Below are 22,282 nucleotides of genomic sequence, written 5' to 3' on the forward strand. Positions count from 1 at the left end.
GTGTTGGGCAGTAGTGCAGCAAGTTAAGCTCACGTGGCGCAAAGTGCAAGGACTGGCCTAAGGATTCCGGTTCGAGCCCCCGGCTCCCCACCTGCAGGGGAGTCACTTCACAGGAGGTAAAGCAGGTCTGCTAGTGTCTGTCTTTCTCTCCCCCTCTCTGTCTTCTCCTCCTCTGTCCATTTCTCTCTGTCCTATCCAACAACAATGACATCAATAACTACAACAACAATACAAAATCAACAAGGGCAACAAAAGGGAAAGTAAATAGGTATTAAAAAATAAATAAATCACTAATAAAATATTTAAAAAATCAAGTGGTGGGGCACCTGGTTGAGCACACACATTATGGGCAAGGACCTAGGTTTGAGCCCCTGGCTCCCCTCCTGCAGGGGGGATGCTTCACAAGTGGTGAAGCAGGTCTACAGGTATCCCTCTTTCTCTCTATCATTCTTCCCCTCTCAATTTCTCTTTGTTTTATCAAGTAAAAATAGAAAGAGCAAAATGAAAAGATGGTTACCGGGGTGGCAGATTTGTAGTGCTGGTACCAAGCCCTAGCAATAACACTGGCAGCAGTTAAAAAAAATGCATATCTATTCCCAGTGAAGCTTTTGTAGCAGAAGTGAATGTTTCCATTAGGTGGCTACCGTTTCCCTGCCCCCTTCAATGGTATCCTTCAGATTTCTTTTTTTTAATATTTATTTTATTTATTTATTCCCTTTTGTTGCCCTTGTTATTTTATTGTTATAATTATTAGTGTTGTCATTGTTATTGGATAGGACAGAGAGAAATGGAGAGAGGAGGGGGAAGACAGAGAGGGGGAGAGACGGACACCTGCAGATCTGCTTCACCGCTTGTGAAGTGACTCCTCTGCAGGTGGGGAGCCGGGGCTTGAACCGGGATCCTTACTCCGGTCCTTGTGCTTTGCGCCACCTGCGCTTAACCCGCTGCGCTACAGCTCAACCCCTCCTTTAGATTTCTTAAGTAAGTCCTTTCTGTTTGTACAAAAATTTCTACAGTACTCTTTGAGGACTGTAGTCAAATATTGGGGTGGGGGAGAGGTCTATGGACAGCTGCTTTTATGCGTGTTCTTGGGCTGGGTGCAGCTGTGGGGCTACCTTACAGCCCCCTCACTCCTCTGCTCCAGACAGCTGTGCCCAGCCCTGACAGACCTGTGTTTTTCCACCCTCCTTGGTGTGAAATTCTCAAGTTTGTTTTGTGGCACTTTGGCTCTCAGTGAAGCAACACGCAATGGGAAGTCCGATGGAAAAAAACTCTGCCTCTCATTGCCAGGAAAATATTTTCCTCCTTTTCAGCAGGAAAAAAAGAGGAGTATTAGCTGAGTTGCTGGGAGAGAAGAACAAGTGAACATTCCCTCTGCCAATGCAGGCTCCTTCCCCCGGGCTGGCCATTGGGCCCCTCTCGGGCAAGACTTGATTCTATTTTTCTCTGAAGTTCTCTCATTTGACAAGTGAAAAGAGGTCAGATCTGTGCTCACGTGACTTCTGTCTAGTATCCACTCTATGTAGGTTGCTCTCTTGACATGAAGACGTAAGATGATTCCAATAACCTCACTTGAGGCTCCAGGCTTTTAAAAATATTTGTTTATTTGTATTTTTTTAAAAATATTTATTTATTTTCCCTTTCATTGCCCTGTTGTGTTTATTGTTGTTGTAGTTATTATTGTTGTTGTTATTGATGTCGTCATTGTTGGCTAGGACAGAGAGAAATGGAGAGAGGAGGGGAAGACCGAGAGGGGGAGAGAAAGACAGACACCTGCAGACCTGCCTCACCGCCTGTGAAGCGACTCCCCTGCAGGCGGGGAGCCGGGGGCTCGAACCGGGATCCTTAACACCTGTCCTTGTGCTTCTTCTTGCCATGTGCGTTTAACCTGCTGCGCCACCGCCTGGCCCCCTTATTTGTATTTTTTTTTTTTATGAGAGAGACCACAACACCCCTTAATCCTGGCACATGGCTGTGCCAGCCATCAAGTTGGGACCTCATTTTTACAAGGCCTGTACTCTGATTCTGAACTGTCACCCCAGCCTTCCCAGCTACACCACAGTGCTCAGAGAATGAAAGAAGGAAAGAAGGAGCCCGCGAATGAGGCATCGGATGATGGGTGGACTTTACCTCATCAACTTTACCTCCCATGAGGTTTCCTCCTGTGTGTTTGCCTCAGTTTCCTCACTGGAAGAACCGACAAGAAAAATGCTTGCTCCTGCCTGGGAATCTGGTTAGTGACCTATCGTGGGCCCTGGAGGGAACCAGGAGGCCTTACAAGTGGAGTTAACGAAGCCAGTCAGCTATGGGGCCTCACAGACACTCGTGACTTCTTTGAACCTACACAAATGGCCCAGGACTCCCTGCACGTTGGGGTTTTGTAAAGATTGAGCGAGTTGTCATTTTTTCAAAGCCCCTGGCACATGGTTGTGCTTACTAGCTGTTCCGTTCTGGTATCAGTTTGTCTGAAAGGCTTTAATGAAGGCAGCCTCATGCCTGGGGGAAAGGGAGAGATCCTCGGCATGAAGATTTTGCTTGGCTGTGTATTTGTCTGGGAACTGGACCACAGCATTCATCTAATTCTCGAAAAAGGTTCATGACCCAAGAAAACCTTTTAAAAACCACTGCAGTCAAATCTGGTTTTTGATCCATGCTTAAAAACCACTGAGCTAAGACTATATTAAGTGCCCACATATTCCTGGAATCATGCTGGGGGCTATTCAAACAAATGGAACAAGAGTCATTTGCCTTTTTAGAAGTCCTCTGCTTAACTCTGTGCAAATTCCTAAGTGGCTGTGTGGCTGGGGTAATGCCCTGTGGCTGAAGATGACACAGCGGCTGAGCTAGGCACACATGTGAGGGGATATAAGGCATGGTGGTGGGGGCACAACAAAGTGAGATATTAACTTTCTGTCTGAAAGGAAAAGATTCATTTTTGGATTCCAGTTCAGCCCTTCTTCCAAGAGCAGCCGCTTATTAGTGGGCACTTTCTCTGTGTCGGGTGGTGGGCTGTTTGTTTTAAGTGCTGGGACTTATTAAACCCTGCAAGCACACTGGAGGGCAGACAGTGCGAGCCCTACTCTACATCTGAGGAAACAGTGCCTCAGAGTGACCAGGCAACTCGCCCAAGATGACACAGCTGGCCAATGGCCCCCTAGACTTGTTGAAAGTATCTTCTTCCTGGAGGCTGAGTGGTAGCACACCTGGTTGAGCACACACGTTATGCTCAGGGACCCAGGTTCAAGCCTTCAGCCCCACCTGCAGGGGAGAAGCTTCACTACCAGTGATGCAGGGCTGCAAGTCTCTTTCTCTTTCCTCTATCTGCCCTTCCCTCTCAATTTTTCTCTGTCTCTATCTAATACATAAATAAAATACCCATTTAAAAAAAAAGTCTTCTTTCTTTGGTATCTTTTACAGCCTGGAGTAGCCACCACATCCTTTCTAAAAAGTAATGGACGTCTCCAGCGTGAGAAATTTTTTTTTTTTAAATTTATTTATTAATCTTCTCTTTTGTTGCCCTTGCTGTTTTTTTTTGTTGTTGTTGTTGTAGTTATTATTGCTGTTGTTGTCATCGCTGTTGGATAGGACAGAGAGAAATGGAGAGGAGAGGGGGAGAGAAAGACAGACACCTGCAGACCTGCTTCACCACTTGTGAAGGGACTCCCCGGCAGGTGGGGAGCCGGGGCTCAAACCGGGATCCTTAAGCCGGTCCTTGCACTTTGCGCCATGTGCGCTTAACCCGCTGCGCTACCGCCCGACTCCCGAGAAATGTTTTTTAAGTAAATGTGGAATTTAATTCTGTACAGAAGACGTGGGGATTTTGTCAGGCTCCAGGCTGGTTCTATTTCTCTGTGATTCTCTTGGTCTAACATGAGCCACAGAAGTGGGACTGGTGTCTAAGGAAGCCTTTGTTTTTTGGACCAAGACTTAGCAATGAGCAGAGGAGGAATTAGAAATGGCCTCCTCTTAAGAACAAGAAGATATTCCTCCACAGGTCCAGAAAAAAAAATGTCCCTCACATTCTCATTGGCCAGAATTTGGACATGTGATTGCCCCTGAACCAATCACTGCCAAGGGGAATAGATGAGATGGCTACTGAGGGCTCATTAGCCATGGGATGGGGTTGGAGTGGAAACCCTGGAGTGAAGTCTACAAAGCAGGGATTTCAAAGTGAGGAGATTGGGGCTGTGGGAGGCCAAGGCTAGTTTGCCACTTGGCTATTTCTGAACTGTGCTTCACTTTCTTTATTTGCCCATCAGATGTACATGCATTTTCCTTACAAGCTACCGCAGGGCTAGTGTGGGATAAGATTTGTTTAGCTGGCATTTATTGTTATGGTAAAATGCCCAAAAGTTATGTCAGGGAAACTGGGCAAAATGAGCTGTGTCCCAGGATAAAATAGTTAAATAAAGGCGGTAAAAACTATATCTTGCTTGGCGTGTGTGTGTGTGTATATACATAACTGAATTTTCTTCCAGTTCAGACAGTGTAAAGGGAGAGAGTTTTGGAGATGGACAAGATAAACGGAAGTGGGATGACCACTCATGGGAAATTTCTCTTTTCCAGACTGGGTCGATCTTAGCACGTCCAACTTGAGTTAGGTGACTGGCCACTGAGTTTGGAGATACAGGAGGATGGGAGATGGAAGGGGGTTGGCTACTGGCACCCAGTCTGTGAAGAAGCTTCCAGGCCTTCTTACTTGAGTGGGTGAAGTTCAGACTTTCCGTGAGTTGTTGCCAGCGGGCTTGGCGTGCTGCATCCAGGGAGGCAATGAGATGGTCAGCCACATCTGGGTCGCCCGACTCATCATACTGCTTTAGTAGTTGCTCGCATTCAGCATCAAGACAAGGCGTATAGTTAGCACGTCTCCCACGAGGAATAGCTTGGGAAGCTGCTTTGAAGATGGCTTGGCGGAAGCGCCTGTAGGAATCTTCAGAGGGGATAGAGTTAATTGGAATTGCAGGAATAGATTTGTTGGTAAGATCACTGAACAGACGCCAGTTTGCTTTCCGAAAGTTCCATCTTAGTTTCTCCAAGCACAGAATCAGTGGGAGCTGGAGACCAATGTGGATGATAGCTGGGCGGTGATGACTGTGCGGGAAGATCTTGAGAACTTGTCTCGTAGCAGGAAAGGCTTGGCCGTTGACTGTGCTAATCCAGCACAGGTCGGGTGACAAGTCTTTATTCCATCTAGCACTGTGAAAAGAGCCTGGCTGTTTGGGATCGTATAATAGGGAGAGGTCATTCGCTGAAGCCCAGTTGGCTAAGATAGAGCCGTCAGCACGAGTGGAGGAATATCCCCAGTCTTGGTGATGACTATTAAAGTCTCCAACGTAAACGGCTGGGTGATTCGAGCTAGGCAGGACCTCATTATCCCATGAGGCACTGGGAAGCTTATATACGTTGACGAGCTGAATAGGTCCAATAGTAATGGAGTCGTAGAAGGTCGAAGAGGCCGTATGGTAAACGTCCGCAAGACACAATTTGGCGTAGATGGCTCGGCCGTGTTTAGGATGGAGATTATAGCATATTAAATCGAATCCACTGATGGTGAATCGAGCAGCTTCATTGACTGCTATATGTGTTTCTTGTAGGCAAATAACATCTGCCTGATGCTGTATCGCCAATTGACCAATAAGAACGCGTTTGGCAAAGGACAGCCCCTCAACATTAAGTTGGAGGACTCGAAGAGCAGGACCAACAGCTTGAAAGCTGTCAGGAGCTGCTTGTTGCTGGCTTTGAAAGTGACTGGGATCCATGTGGATTCAGTCGGCTAGGAAGGATCGTCAGTTTCCCCAATGAATGGGTACTCACGGGATGCACCATGGGAAGGTCGATCCAATGCATCACTTTGAAAAGGGTTAAACCGGGAATGGCTGCTGGCTATGATAACATCACCCCAGAACTCATTCTTAACTTGGCCCCGCGGCAAAGAAGTGGCTCACTACATTCCTGTTCCACATCTTGGAATCCGAATCTATGCCCAAAATTTGGCATCGTGCGAAGATAATAGCAGTTTTAAAACAAAAGAAAGACCCAACACCGGCCACCAGCTATAGACCAATTTCTCTCCTCTCCGTGTGTTACAAACTCCTTGAGAGGCTGCTTCTGTCACGTATTTCTCCTCTTACAGAGAAATTCCTATCACCCGCCCAAGCTGGTTTCTGCCCAGGAAGATCTACCTGCGAACAAGCCCTGGCCCTCTCAACTTACATTGAAAATGGATTCCAGAAGAATTTAAAGACGGGTGCTGTCTTTGTTGATCTCACAGCAGCCTATGACACGGTCTGGCACCGTGGTCTCCTAGTCAAGATCTCAAGATGCCTGCCTCCATGGGTGGCCAACACTATATCATTTCTTCTCCAAAACAGAAGATTCCGGGTGCATCTGGGTGACAAGTCTAGCAGATGGAGACTTGTCTCAAGTGGCCTCCCCCAGGGCTCTGTTCTGGCTCCTACGCTATTTAATATTTATATCAATGACCTTCCAGAAACTTCTTCAAGGAAGTTCATCTACGCCGATGACATCTGCTGTGCAACTCAGGCATCCAAGTTTGACATCCTTGAGGAAACACTCACGAAAGACATGTCTCTGATATCTGATTACTGTAAAAAATGGCGACTAATCCCTAGCACTGCAAAAACGGTATCATCTGTTTTCCATCTACACCATGCCTCGGCCTCGCGTGAGCTTAATGTGCAGCTCGGTGATACGAGAATCCGGCATGAAGCCCAGCCAGTCTATCTTGGCGTTACTCTCGATCGCACTCTGTCATTTCACAAACATCTCATAAAAACTGCAGCAAAGGTGGGCGCGAGGAATAACATCATTGCAAGACTGGCCAGCTCCTCATGGGGCGCGAACGCCTCCACACTGCGATCATCATCTCTGGCATTATGCTATTCCACTGCAGAATACTGTGCCCCAGTATGGTTCCGTAGCCCCCATGTCCACTTGGTCAATTCCAAATTATATTCCTCCATGAGGATAATTTCTGGAACCATCCGTTCCACCCCGGTCCCATGGCTGCCAGTTCTTAGCAACATCACCCCGCCAGATATTCGTCGGGATGCGGCATCATCTAGGTTCATTTCCCACATCTACGCTCGACCGGACCTGCCAATATACGTGGATATCTTCGCCCACCCTGTCCAACGCTTGACGTCTCGTCACCCAATCTGGTCCCCTACGCCTACACTGAACTTCTCTGTTCCAGACTCTTGGAAACAGAGCTGGCAGTCAGCTGAGGTCAAGAACAAACACCTCATCACAGACCCCTGCAAGCGTCAACCCGGCTTTGACCTAGCACGTTATGATTGGGCCCTCCTCAATCGCTATCGAACAGGCCATGGCCGGTGCGCCGCTATGTTCCATCGCTGGGGAGCCAGAGACGACCCGAACTGCCCCTGTGGCTCCAGACAGACTATGACCCACATAGTCAATGACTGCCACCTCTCCAGATTCAAAGGAGGTCTCGAAACTTTACATTAGGCTCAACCTGACGCTGTTGACTGGCTACGGAAGAAGGGCAAACGCTAGAAGAAGAAGAACTGAATTTTCAACAGCGATTCAAAAAAACACTTTGAAAATGTCTGGACTTGACTCATCCTGAGAGATGCAGACTGAAGAGACCACTCCCCAGTTCTGTTTGTTGAGACCCTTGTGGGTGGTCCTGTCCCCTCTTAATTCTACAGGCTCTCTAATGTTCTTTGTCACTGGCTGAGGTCCCTCGGTATAGAATCCAAGGAGAGGATTCCTGGCACACAAGATGTGAGGAAAGCCGCAAGGGCGTGGGAAAGAGGTTAATGGAGATGTTCTCTCAGCCTCAGCTTGGTGACTGTGGGTGTGCATTGTATTCTCAAGCTAGTCTTGACTTAAGGCAAGATGGTGGGCACTTTCTGAGCCCCACCCCCAGCCAGTCACTGGCCATGAGCTTCTGGACTGTGGAAGGTAACCCTGCAGGTGAGAAGGCTCCAGATGGCCAAGGTAACCCTGCAGGTGAGATGGCCAAGGGCATTATTATTTTTTTTTGGGGGGGAAGAGCATAGGGAATGTGCTAAACTTGGAAATAAGAGGACATAATCTGTTGTTCTGACACCTCACTCCCCCTGCCATCATGCTCAGGCCTAGGGGTCAAGAATAGGAGTAGTTTCTTGCGTTTAGGTACATGATTAGGCAATAATTTGTTCTGCTTTATATCTTAACTTTTTTTTTTCAGCCACCAGGTTCCAGATGCTACCATGATGCCAACCTGACTTCCCTGGGCAGATGACTCCGCCAATGTGTCCTGGAGCCCCGCTTCCCCAAACTCCCCCCCTACTAGGGAAAGAGAGAGATATGCTGGGAGTATGGATCGACCTGTCAACGCCCATGTTCAGCGGGGAAGCAATTACAGAAGCCAGACCTTCCATCCTCTGCATCCCACAATGACCTTGGGTCCATACTCCCAGAGGGATAAAGAATAGGAAAGCTATCAGGGGAGGGGATGGGATACAGAGTTCCGGTGGTAGGAATTGTGTGAAGTACCCCTCTTATCCTATGGTCTTGTCTATATTTCCATTTTATAAATAAAATTTTCTTTTTTAATTTTTAATCTTTATTTGATAGAGACAACCAGAAGTGGAGAGGAAGGGGGAGACAGAAAGAGAAGGAGACAGAGAAACACCTGCAGCCCTGCTTCACCACTTGTGAAGCTTTCCCCCTGCAGGTGGGGACCAGGGGCTCGAACCCAGGTCCTTGTGCACTATAACATGTACACTCAACCAGGTGCACCACCACCTGGCCCCCAATAAAAAAATTTTTTTAAAGCGTAGGAGTAGTGTTGCAGAGCAGGTTTTGTTTTTAATGGGGAAAAGAGCAGCGAGTTTTGTTTGTTTTGTCTTTCTTGCTCATACAGAGTATCCGGCTCAAACCTAGACCCGCATGCAGGCATAGCCTATGTTCTACCTCTGAGTTGCCTTCCTGGCCCCCAGAGATGGATTTTAATTTATTAAAGTTAATTAGAACTCTGTGAAGTGAATAGCTATGAGAACAATTCCTTCCTCGACCTGCCTGGTCAGCCAGCCCTGCCTTTCCTGTGTGTCTAATGAAGCATCACGGGGTGTTGTTTCCTGCCAGAACTCAGGCCAACTATTGAGTAGCTCACTCTTGTAAAATTCAGGGCTCAGAATAGTGTCTCCATGGTGGAATTGTGGGGATGACAAGAGTTCACTGCACACATCCATTCGCTTATTTATAAACTCCAAATTCAAGAATGCTTTCAGCATTGCCAAGCTCTGCCAGAGGGGTTAAGATATGTCTTTCAGAAGTGAGCTGTCCATGAATGAGTGTCCAGGAAAAGCTAGCACTTGGGGTCCCAGAGGGGCTAAGATATGTCTTCCAGAAGTGAGCTGTCCATGACTGAGAGTCCAGGAAAAGTTAGCACTTTGATACAGGGTGTCAAAGCTTCTGGGGTCCCAGAAGCTTGGGGTCCCAACCCTGACACCACGCAGGAGCTCCCACCTTCAGCTCAAGGTGAGATGAATATATACACAAGGAAGTGGGGGAGTCTGTAATATCTCAGCACTGTCATATCCAGACCACCTTTCTTTTTGGTGGCAGAAGCTTTTCCAAAGTCCAGCAATCCAAGTGGCTTCCTTAAAAAGTTTTCTTGTAGAGAAATCTCTCTTCTGGGAGAAAAAAACAAAAGAAAGAAAGAAAAACCGCATATAAAGCAGGGGATGTTGGGGATTTAAGAATCCAGCCTTTTCTTTCTTTTTTTTTTTTTCTCCTTGGAGTTCCCGGGGACCCACAGAGGGTAGAATAGGCTGTCAGAGGTAGTTTGCCCGTCTGCACAGCTCCAGGGGATACCATGCCAACATCATTAATGGGAAGTGAGAGGAAGCAAGAATCAGGTGCCCAGTGATGCCCTAAGATGAGTGTTTTCCTGACTGTGGTCGACAGAATGGCTCTAAGCTCTAAGCTTCTATCAGAGCCTGGAATCGCAGCAATGCACGAGCCTCATTTTTTCGGGGGGCTGAACACTGACCTACTTCTGGTCCATTCCCCTTCTGAGACATGGTTCTAATCTTGGGCTGACACATTCAAGAGCCCTCTAGGGAGCGGAGCAGAGGCCACCAAGGCTCTACAAATGAAAAGCATCTTTACTTTTCCTGTGTCTTTGTGCTCACTGGTATAAACAATTGGGACTGGAGTTTTGTTTCTCTTGCCTCTGCTTCCACTGCATTTTCTCAAAGGTGTTCCACAGCTACACAAAGCCCTGCTTTGTGTCATATGTACAATCACTAGTAGTATCCCTTCCCCTTTTCAATCTCATGAGTGTCCTATCTTGAACCCTAAATTATATGCTTACTGGTCTTACCTTGGTTTCCCTTGGAAACATATACAAAGACAAAGATTCAACAAGCAGGTTAGTTGGGAAGCGGAGGGAACACACTAGGGAAGTAAGAAAAGGAACATCACGGGAGGATGTGCGTAATGGGTTAAGCGCACATGGCACAAAGTGCAAGAACCCGTATAAGAATCTCGGTTCGAGCCCCCGGCTCCCCACCTGCAGGGGAGTCGCTTCACAGGCGGTGAAGCAGGTCTGCAGGTGTCTGTCTTTCTTTCCCCCTCTCTGTCTTCCCCTCCTCTCTCCATTTCTCTCTGTCCTATCCAACAACGATGACATCAATAACAACAACAATAATAACTACAACAATAAAAGAAAACAAGGGCAATAAAAGGGAATAAATAAATAGAAAAGGAACATCACTAAAAAAGAGTGTGCTGTTAAGCAGCCGCCATAGTGGCTGCAGAGAGTTTAATGTCGGGGTCTGGAGAGGGTCTTTGAGAATTGGTGCAAATTCCATGCCTTGGAACTGTCCAACTCCAGGGCCAAGGCAAGAGAACCGGGCTGTTCCGACACTAGTTCATAGACAATTGGATTGCTCTTGGGGGCTGTTAACCCACGGCCACTTCTGGCTTCCCTTTGGGCCACAGTGGTCTCCTATTCCGGGAAGGGAAAGACCCTCAGGCACAGAGATGCTTTTCCCACACTGAAAAGTCAGCAGGAGCTCTTTGGGAAGTTCAAAGAATGTGGCATCAACAGCACATGACCTTACTTGTAACTCGGCCTTTTCTCTCTTGGTTTCTTCACCAGTAACTCCCTGCTCCTCAGGTTTGAATTCCATGGGCTTGTTTATTTTTTCCACTTTTGGCTCAACCTCTTCACCCTTTGTGTTCACCTTCACAATTTGTGACTCTGCCTTATCTTAATTAATCTCTTGATGTCATTGCTGTTTGTGTACTTGTGACCATCTCTCCAAGACTCTTGTCTTCTTCCCCTTGAGCATTTTTGGCATCAGTGACTTCAGCTGTTCCTTCCATGCAGACGGTTTCCAAGTATTCCCCTAAATTCATCAACGCCTCTAATCTCCACGAAACCCCTTTCTCATCAGAGACCTTGTGATGCTGAGTCTAGCACTCTTTTTACTACAACTGGCATTAGTCATAACTGGTCTCTCTGGAGGCCCAGTCCCCGGTCACCGGCTCCGTGTCTTCGTTGGCGTGCTCAGCTGTTGTCTCAAACTCAGTGGGTTCAAAATCTTGGTTCTACTCTCCCTTTGTGCCCGTGCTCAACGTTCAATAACCGGCTTCTCAGGCCGGGCTTATGCATCGACCTGTGAGCACCCATGTCTAGTGGAGAAGCAATTTCAGAAGCCAGACCTTCCATCTTCTGCACCCTCTGCACTTTTATCCTATGGTCTTGTCAATCATAATTAAATCAGTAATAATAATAATAAAGATCACCAAGTTGCAGATGCTACTGCCAACCTGACTTCCGCAGACAGAGGATTTCACCTATGTGTCCTGGACTCCCACCTCTCCAGAGCTCCTCCTCACTAGGGAAAGAGAGACAGGCTGGGAGTATGGATGGACTTGCCAAACCAATGCTCCGTGGGGAAGCAATTCCAGAAGCCAGACCTTCCACCTTCTGCATCCCACAGTGACCTTGGGTCCATGCTCCCAGAGGGATAAAGAATAGGAAAGCTATCAGGGGAGGGGATGGGATATAGAGTTCTGGTGGTGGGAATTGTGTGGAGTTGTACCCCTCTTATCCTATGGTTTAGTCAATGTTTCCTTTTTAAAATTTTTTTTAAAAAGGAAACCTAGTTTCTTTACCCTTCATAAAGAAGTCCTTGCCACTTGACTTCCCCAGTAGTAGTTTCTTCTTCTCCTTCTCCTTCTCCTTCTCCTTCTCCTTCTCCTTCTCCTTCTCCTTCTCCTTCTCCTTCTCCTTCTCCTTCTCCTCCTCCTCCTCCTCCTCCTCCTCCTCCTCCTCCTTCTTCTTCTTCTTCTTCTTCTTCTTCTTCATCTTCTTCTTCCTCTTCCTCTTCCTCTTCCTCTTCTTCTTCCTCTTCCTCCTCCTCCTCTTCCTCTTCCTCTTCTTCTTCTGCTTCTTCTTTTACTTAATTTATTTTATTGGATAGGACAGAGAGAAATAGGAGAGGGGAAGGGAGAGAGAAAGAGAGACACCTGTATACCTGCTTCACTGCCTGTGAAGCTTTCTTCGGGCAAGAGGCAACTGGGGGCTCGAACCCAGGTCCTCCTGCACTTCACCAGGTGTGCCACCACTGGCCCCTAGTAGCTTCTCCTTGCCTGCGTGCCTTCACCAATTCCTGTAGTGATGTGAGTCCACACTCGGCTACCATTGGGGACTGGGGAAAACAACGATTCACTCTAATGATAATATACAGGAAGACCTGCTTCTGCTCAGCTTCCAGAGGTACCGGTCCCATGCTCTGAATGTCAGCAGTGCCCTGTTGCCCTGATCTCAGTGTCAGCCACAGAGCCAGAGTCACAGTCACCTGCAGAGCGTATCCTAGCATTTCCTGCAAGCAGAGTTGGCTGCTTTCTCTTCACCTCACTTTATTTTCTTTTCAAAAATTCTAATTGGTTAGAACTGAGTCCTTTGCCCATCCCAGTAGTTCAGTGCAGGATGTTGTCACAAATAGTCTCATCTAGAGTCAATTTCACCCCCCCCCGAAGAGACACATGTTTCTAGAAGAATAATAGAGGGGGTGCTGAGCAAATAAAAATGTTCTTACCACATATTTCATACTTTTGCCCAATTGGAGATGATGATGCTTAGCGAAATTAAGAAATGGAAGATACATACCTGATGGTTTCACTCATATGTGGAATCCAGAGAACTGATACACATGAATTTCAGAAAAAATAAATAAATTCCAGAAGCAAGCAAACTGTCTCTAAGACTTGTGAGAACTATAGTGGTTATCTTTGGGAGGTGGAGGGATACAGAACTTTGGTGATGGGTGTGGTGTGGGATTATACAATGTAATCTTACGGTCTTGAAACCTACTTACTCACAAAAAACAAATAAATAAAAAGCAGTGTGTCCAAGAGGTGAGATGGGAAAGGGGGTTAGAGAGAGTCAACAATATTTATACCCCTTTCCCATATTAGGGAGCTACTCTCTTTCCTGATCCAGCTTTCAGGTCCTTTTTCCAGCCATGACATCATCTCCCCAGACAATAACTTGGATCCACCTGCATATCAAATTTCAGGCTCAGGGGAAAAAAAACTAGTATACTCACGGGCCCTTTGGAATATAATTAAAATATGCCTAATAGCTATCTACAAAATGGAGGACCCTCCCCCCCACACACACCTCTTCATCTGCATTATTCCAGCCTTTAGGTTCATGATTAGTCAACAACTTGTTTGGCTTTGTATGTTAACTCTCTTTTCAGCCACCAGGTGCCAGATGCTAGCAGGATGCCAACCAAACTTCCCTGGACAAACAACCCCACCAATGTGTCTTGGAGCCCTGCTTCCCCAGATTCCTGCCCCACTAGGGAAAGAGAGAGGCAGGCTGGGAGTATGGATCAACCAGTCAATGCCCATGTTCAGTGGGGAAGCAATTACAGAAGCCAGACCTTCCACCTTCTGCATCCCACAATGACCCTGGGTCCATACTCCCAGAGGGATAAAGAATAGGAAAGCTATCAGGGGAGGGGATGGGATACAGAGTTCTGGTGGTGGGAATTGTGTGGAGTTGTACCCCTCTTATCCTATGGTTTTGTCAATGTTTCCTTTTTATAAAAAAAGAAGGAGAAGGAGAAGGAGAAGGAGAAGGAGAAGGAGAAGGAGAAGGAGAAGGGGAAGGGGAAGGGGAAGGGGAAGGAGAAGGAGAAGGAGAAGGGGAAGGGGAAGGGGAAGGGGAAGGGAAAGGGGAAGGGGAAGGGGAAGGGGAAGGGGAAGGGGAAGAAGGAGAAGGAGAAGGAGAAGGAGAAGGAGAAGGAGAAGGAGAAGGAGAAGGAGAAGGAGAAGGAGAAGGAGAAGAAGGAAAGAAGCAGCTCCACTAATGTGGTGTCCCAATGCTCACCTATTTAAATTATTTTCTTCTAGTTGTGTTGTTGTTGGATGATAGGACCGCGTCTCAGTTTACTTTTTTTTTTTTTTTTCGCCACAAGATACCCTACCATTAATTCTTATCCAGACTGGGCTCACAAACAGCTTGTCTACTTGATCTGGTTCCTCCTGGGCTGGCATCCATACTGACCACACATCAACCTGGGAGGTCTGATGGAGAAAAAGTCCGTTGCTGAGAGTCAGAGGACCTGACTTCTGGTTCTCACATGAGCCCTGAGACATTGGCTAAATCACAGCTCTCATTACTTCATGGATTTTCCATCTGTAAAGCGATGGCAGTAAAATGTGCCCAAACTCTTGGGCCAGTTGTGAGAATACTTTGGGACCAGTAAAGAAGGAAACATTGTAAAATTGGAACTTATGTTTATTCACACTGACAACTCAAAGAGAAAACGCAGAAGTTACTGATTAGGTATCATTTTCCGGTACGGTTCTTGCTACCAAGTTTGCACTTACACAGTGGCTTTCTCCCTTGGATTATTTTACTCCCTCTGTTAGAAACATGAACCAGTGGCTTAGCAAACCATTGAATTAACTTATAAAAGTTTTGCAGAACTCTGAAGAAAATCTAATAGTAAACTTTTTTTCTAATGGGAAAACTCATTTCTTTGGCCCCATTTGACATCATACTGCCAATTTGACAAATTATGGCCAATGCTAGGTAGTTTTTTTTTTTTTTCTTTAAACCTCTGAATTCCTTCCCTTGCATGATTCCTATCAAGGAGAGAGATTTATGACACAGCTTTAAGGCTACAACTGAACTGTATTTAGGTGAATTTTTTATTTTTATATTTTTGAGATGTGTTTAGATAACTAGCTTAAGGCAATAAAGTATTGATGAACTACATATTGATTAGCATTCACTTTTTATTTTTCCTATAAACGAATGGTTTAGATTTGAATTCTCTTCTCTTAGGCTGTGGTACTCTACTTATCACAATACTCTAAAGCCACGGGCAAGGGGAGGCAGCTAGCTGCTATGACATCCAGCTCCAGCCTTTCGTGTCTTAGCCTCCTAGAAGTTCACACTCGTACAATGGCCCTTGAGTATGTGCACATTGCAGGGCCAACACTGGCCAACTCCAAAGCCCATACTCTTTTTTTTTTTTTTTTTTTTTATTAAAAAGAAAGCTTGGCAGGGGAAGGTCTGAGCCATCATTGATGAGGATGGGGTAAAAGGAAGTGCAGTCACTTTGGAGTAATGGTAATTTTCATGGAGTGTTTAATAACTTCCAGCTTCCAGAATCCACACATCAAGCTAGTCAGGTCAACGTAATTTTATCCTCCCTGGTTTCCAAACAGCTGCAATACATTTCCTTTGATTCCCATCATATAAGAAAAACATTACTCAAAGACTAGAAGAGGGTATAAACTGATGGACAGTGAAATTCACTCTCTGCCAGGTGGGCAGAGGATAAACCTTGAGCGGACTTTGCTTGGGTAACCTGTAAGTTCGATGTCCATGCCAAGGCACTATCCAGAGAGAAAAAGCAGAGTATAACAGAAATGTCATCTCTTGATCTGAAGTATAGTTAGAATGGTGTTGGGGCAAGGGGAGGGGGTGGTAGTGATGCACCTGGTTTAGACCACATGTCATCATATACAAGGATCCAGGTTCAAGCCCCAGGTTTGAAAGCTTCAGGAATGCTGAAGTAGTGCTACAGGTGTCTCTTTCTCCTCCCTCTCTATCTTCCCTTTCCCTCTCAATTTCTCTGTCTCTATCCAATATAATAAATACTATAAACAAAAATAAAACAAGAATGGCATACGCACATGTAAAATATATTGTGCTTTAGTTTTGAAAAGTGAATGCTCTACTAATATAAATTATATCTCAACCACAAACAATATCAACATGGCTAGAAAATAATTATGATGGTGCCAATATAGCAGATATAGCTGAAAACTGTCTGGGACAAATTGGGACATCTGGTCTCTTTAGCCATTGCCTGTGCCCATCAGCTTCACTGGGGCTGGAAAAAATAATGTTTGTGCCCAGAAATGACTGATTTTCAAAGGCAAGCTCCTACAAAAGTACATTTTTGGCTCTTTCTCAGTGAATACACAGTCCAACAACTCACACTGCCACATACTTTTCCAGACCCCGTCCCGTTTACAACCATACACATACGAGTCTTCCTTACACACCTAACTCATACCCACACTCACGCTACTTACACTCACATGATTTCACACTTGCACTCACAATGCACACACATTGTGCACACACAAGCAAACTAACACGTCTTAGTGCACACACTGACATTCACACTCACTCCGTGTGCACTTATGCATGCTCCGTGTATATGCAGAATTCACTCAGAAAGAAGACATCCCCATATTCCCACAGTTACACTTGTGCAGCTACATTTATGCTCACATATGCTGTGATATAAAATCAACAATTAAATGACTTTCTGCCTAGTTAATAACCTTTCCTTCCTGAACACTGCAATCTAGTATGTTTGAGCACCTATGACTCAGAGACTGGTCATAAGCCCCCATGCCACAGCCCACCCCACCCCTGTAAAACCTCGCAGGGACAATAATGTGATAGGTTTGGAATTCCAGTAACAACCACTCTGATAGAAAGCTTTGATAAAGTCCTCCTGACTCTACATCAAGATCAGACAGAAGCAAATGAACTCTTGAGAAACTTAAAAGAATGTGACCCTAAAAACCAAAGGAATTTCTGCTTATCAAAAGGCCTCAGGAAAGGTATATAAGCAATATATATATTCTGCTTACCCTGGGACGCCTATCTGAGACCTTTTGTATCACTAATTGTGTTCACAATGGCAACTTCCCAGATGGCTTCTTGGCTCCAGGCTGAATTCCTGCGGTCTCTTCCAAGGTGAAGAGTGAAACCTCCCAAGTGGCCTTCATAGAAGGGAGTCTGAAGTAGTTAAATAAGAAAACAGAAAAATGAGAACCTCAGACGTGTGTGTGTGTGTGTGTGTGTGTGTGTGTGCTCACACACGCATGTGCATGTTGGGGGTTAACAATGCAATACTCCACATCTTCCAGAATTGATGACTCAGGTTTTTCCAGCTGTTTATGTCTCTTGCCACCTAATAAACAGAGCAGGCTGTAAAGTCTTTATTCACACCCAAAAAGGCAGAGACTGCACAGGACAGAGAAAGAGGCGGGCAGCTGAGTTGTAAGCCAAAGAGAGGTACTCCTCAGCACTCCTGGGAAGGTGGGACAAAGTTCCTTCATGTTCCAACAGCAAAGGTAGAATTAAAGCTGGGAACACACCCCAGAAGATCTGTATCTTTGACAACCTCGGGCAATGAAAATGGGGAGAGAGCAGGAGTATTATGGAATCTCCTGTAAAAGTCACAGTTGACAGGGCACCTTGGTTTTTTTTTTTTTTAAAAACCTTCTTGATGCTAAAGCTGGCCCTTTAAGGAAATGACAAAGGGGGGCCAGAGTGGTACAAGGAAAGAGTACTGGCCAGCATGAGGGCAGCTGGGTTCACTCCCAAATGAGAGTTCCTTTAATTTTGCAGGTGGAGACTAGAAATTCACTAAGAATCACATAGTGGATTAATGCCTCTGATTCATTTTTTCCTCTTTCTCTGGCTCTTCTGGTTCCTTTATATTTCTTCTCTCTCTCTTCCTCTCTCTCTCTCCCTCCCTCTGTCTCCCTCTCCCTCCCCCTCCCCCTCTCCCTCTCCCTCTCCCTCCCTCTGTCTCCCTCTCCCTCCCCCTCCCCCTCCCCCTCCCCCTCCCCCTCTCCCTCTCCCTCTCCCTCCCTCCCCCTCCTCTCCCCCTCTCTCTGTCTCCCTCTCCCTCCCCCTCTCCCTCTCCCTCCCTCCCCCTCCTCTCCCCCTCTCCCTCTCCCTCCCTCTGTCTCCCTCTCCCTCCCCCTCCCTCCCCCTCTCCCTCCCTCCCCCTCCCCCTCTCCCTCTCCCTCCGTCTCCCTCCCCTCCCCCTCTCCCTCCCTCCCCCTCCCCCTCCCTCTGTCTCCCTCTCCCTCCCCCTCCCCCTCTCCCTCTCCCTCCCTCCCCCTCCCCCTCCCCCTCCCCTCTCCCTCTCCCTCCCTCTGTCTCCCTCTCCCTCCCCCTCCCCCTCTCCCTCTCCCTCCCTCTCCCCCTCTCCCTCTCCCTCCCTCTGTCTCCCTCTCCCTCTCCCTCCCTCTGTCTCCCTCTCCCTCCCCCTCTCCCTCTCCCTCTCCCTCTCCCTCCCTCTGTCTCCCTCTCCTTCTCCCTCTCCTTTCTTTCAATTTGAGATAAGATTAGGTCCTCAAAAGAACTCCCTGAGTCTCCCCCACTGACCCAGACTAGAAGGTAGCCCAGACTTGGACCAAAATTCTTTTTGGGGTGCTGAAGGTGGGAGTTCTGGCTTCTGTATTGCTTCTCTACTGGACATGGAAGTTGGTAGGTCAGTCCACACCCCCAGCCTGTTTCTATCTTTCCCTGGTGGGATAGGGCTCTGGGGAGGGGAGGTTCCAGGACACACTGGTGACATAGTGTACCCAGGGAAGTCAGGATGATGTCACAGTAGCATCTGCAACTTGGTGGCAGAGTATTGGAGCTGGAGGGTTGACATTGCAGGCCTGGTGTCTCTGGACACAGTCCGAAGTGAAACATGCCGAGGTGGCACTGGCTGCTCTGATTTGGTTGAGGTCATCAGATGCAGCGTCAAATGGTAGGGATCAACAGGGGTAAGAAGAAAAACAAAGTCCCAGAGGTTCCAGACTGGGAGAAATACAAATTTTAAAGTGAATGAGGAAGGTTCCTAGCTGTCTTAGAGTTTAAGAAGTCAATAGATTATTATTATTATAACCAAGTCCTTTGGGAACTTGCTTATTTATTTACTTTTTTTTTTTTTTGCCAACAGGGTTATTATAGCTGAGACTTGGTGCCAGCACTAGGAATCCAGTGCTTCCAACAGCCTTCTGCTTTATTTGATAGAACAGAGAGAAGTTGAGAAGGAAGAGGGAGATAGAGAGGGGAAGTGAAAGAGAGAGGTCTATAGACTGCTTCACGGTTTCTGAAGTGTCCCCCCAGTAGTTGGGGAGTGTGGGCTTGAACCCAGGTCCTTGCACATGGTGATGTGTGTGCTCAAGCGGGTGTGCCACTGCCCCCAAATGGCAACAAATCTTTTGGAAGTGAGGAGAAAAGATTGTTAATCATTTTGCCTGCACTAATTAATCTAAAAGATGACTTTCATGTGTAGCTGGTTGATTTGAATTTCTGGTAGAAAAGATGATCTCCTGAACTCACCAGGGAATTTAGCTTTCGAAAAAATGTTCAAAGTTGCCCCCACTTTTTTTGTGGGTTTCACCAAGTGACAGCTTCCTTGATCTGTGCCCCAAGGCTTGCACTCTGAAGATGACAAGGAAGAAAGCACAGGACACTGGATTTGCCCTGTGTTGAAGTCGCCTCAAACCAGGCATGCATCTCTTTCAGCACCCTCCAAAGAGGCCAGCTTGCTCTTCAGGCCATATTGCTCACCAGAAGTAACTGGTTGAATCGTAACTTGGTGTGCGGATGAAGATGTTGACAGTGGGATAAGATCACACATATTCAGGCCTGAGCATCTGCTATTCTCACACCTTGAAGTTTGCACACCTGGGGTTCAGGAATACGTGGAGAGAGAAGTGAGGCTAATGATTCCAACTTATCTCTGTCACCTGTAAGCTTCCATCTTTCATCTACGTTATGTATTCGGTCCTCACATAGTTCCTATGAGATGATGCCATTCCCATCATCTTCCTAAAAGAGGAAACTGAAGTACTAAGACTTTCACCTCTACAGATTCAGGCAAAGACTAGGGACATCACACTTAGTGGTTTCTTCCATCTCCACCCAAGCAACAAAAAGCGTCAAGTACAATTAATTCTTTTTCTGTGTGAACATGGGTCCTTGCGCACTGTCATGTGTGCACTCAATCAGGTGCACCACCACCCAGCCCCAAGATACTTCATTTTCCAGAGCATTCTAAGAAGAGGTTAACTGCTGACCGCCGAAGAAACCAGCCAGAACCAGTTGCCACAGTTATCAAACCAACCGTAAAATCAAGAGGCTGTTTTTGCTGACCTACTGTATCCTGACCACAGGCCTTCAGATGAACCTATGTGCCCTGCACAGAGCATCCTGGGTCCTGGAGGCCATGTGCTGGGGGAGGACCCAGGACGGCTGAGCCTCGGGGCCCAGGGGCGTGACCTGGCATTGCCGCACGCAAGTGCTCTCTGATTGCTTTCCCGAGTCAGCTCAGCCCTTCTGCTGCACAGACCTTGCCAGGGGCCAATGAAGCAACTGACCCATCTGGGAGAAGGACACGTCTTGCTGTGGGTTGGAAGTAATTGAAATGAAAAGCTACCCAGCAGGAGTCCTCCTGCAGAAAGGAGGGCATCTTTTATGTTTGCGACCTCATTCCCAGTGGCTGGCCTCTCCATTTCCTTGCTTGTCTTCGTTTTTCTCCTAGCCCCAGGGGATGGCTCAAAGCCTCATCTGCATTCTGACTATAGGGGGCTGGAGAAGAAGAGTCTGGAAGGGCTAGGCAGATGGCCCCAGGAACTGGGCTGAGGGAAGCCCAGTGGACCTTGAAGTGGGAAGCCCAGCAGAGATCAAAGAGGGTTGCTTCTGCTCACATGCCCAGCAGCAGGCAGCAAGAATTGTGTGACATTCAGGAAGTTCCATCACCCAGGTTCCTGTGCTTGGGCGTCTCCACATGGGAGAGTCCTACTTGACTTGTCCTTGCTTTAGCTGAATGGAGCTGGGGAAAGACAAAAGCTGAGAAATATACAGGAATTAAAAGAATTTTTTTTCAATTATCCCAACCACTTATACAAATGACAATTATGTGATGTGACAGAGGTGCTAATTACTATCATACTGGCAAGCATATTACATTTTGTAAATGTAGCAAATTAATGTATGTATTAAATTTATGCAATGTTATGTGTCAAGTGCACTTTAATTAAAATGGATGTTTTACTGTAGCTGGGGCTCACTGCTCAGGGCCAACTATTTTTTCAGCTAGAAAGAGACAGTTGAGTGGTCCGGGAGGTAGTGCAGTGCTAGTGCTGAGTTCTCAAGCATGAGGTCCTGAGTTCAATCCCCAGCAACATATGTACTAGAGTGCTAGCTGGTTCTTTCTCTCTCCTCCTATCTCTCATATGAATAAATAAATTAAATATTTTTTTAAAAAGAAAGAGGTAAAGAAGGAAAGAAAGCAAGAAAGAGAGAAAGAAGGAAAGAAAGAGAATGTGAGGGACAGACCAAGTCTTCCCCCGTTGTGGATGAACCTGGCTAGAACCTGGGTCACGCACATGGTAAATCACACACGTTCCCAGGTCAGCTATCCTGCTGGCCTTATAAGTAAATATATTCTTAATTTAGTTTTTAAAAAGAGCACTGGGAGGTTGAGCAGTATCACAGCAGGTTAAGTGCACAAGGTGCGGAAGCACAAGAACCAATATAAGGATCCCGGTTCGAGCCCCGGCTCCCCACCTGCAGGGGGAGTCGCTTGCCAGGCGGTGAAGCAGGTCTGCAGGTGTCTATCTTTCTCTCCCCCCTCTCTGTCTTCCTCTCCTCTCTCGATTTCTCTGCCTTATCCAACAACAATGACACCAGTAACAACAATAATAATAACCACAACAACTACAAACAACAACAGCAACAAAAGGGAAAAACATCAATAACCCCTGGAGGCAAAAAAAAAAAAAAAAGCGCTGCTCAGCTGTCTATGGCGCTGCAGGAGACTGAATCTGTGTCTTTGCAGCAACAGGCACGAAAGCTGTTTGCATAACCACTCTGCTATTTCCCCTGTTCTCTTCTTCCCTCCCGCTCCTCTTCATCTTCCTCCTCCTCCTCCTCTTTCTTTTCTACCAAATC

General features: G+C 46.7%; 1 long non-coding RNA gene across 1 annotated transcript; it reads left to right on the top strand.

The window, feature by feature from the left end:
- Positions 1–1,272: 1,272 nt before the first annotated feature.
- Positions 1,273–8,580, top strand: LOC132535256 (uncharacterized). Its single transcript, XR_009547025.1, has 3 exons — positions 1,273–1,478; positions 2,043–2,233; positions 8,219–8,580. It is a non-coding gene; the product is annotated as an uncharacterized LOC132535256 (long non-coding RNA).
- Positions 8,581–22,282: the final 13,702 nt, after the last annotated feature.

Source organism: Erinaceus europaeus, chromosome 21, assembly GCF_950295315.1.
Source record: "Erinaceus europaeus chromosome 21, mEriEur2.1, whole genome shotgun sequence".
NCBI classification, from domain to species: domain Eukaryota; kingdom Metazoa; phylum Chordata; class Mammalia; order Eulipotyphla; family Erinaceidae; genus Erinaceus; species Erinaceus europaeus.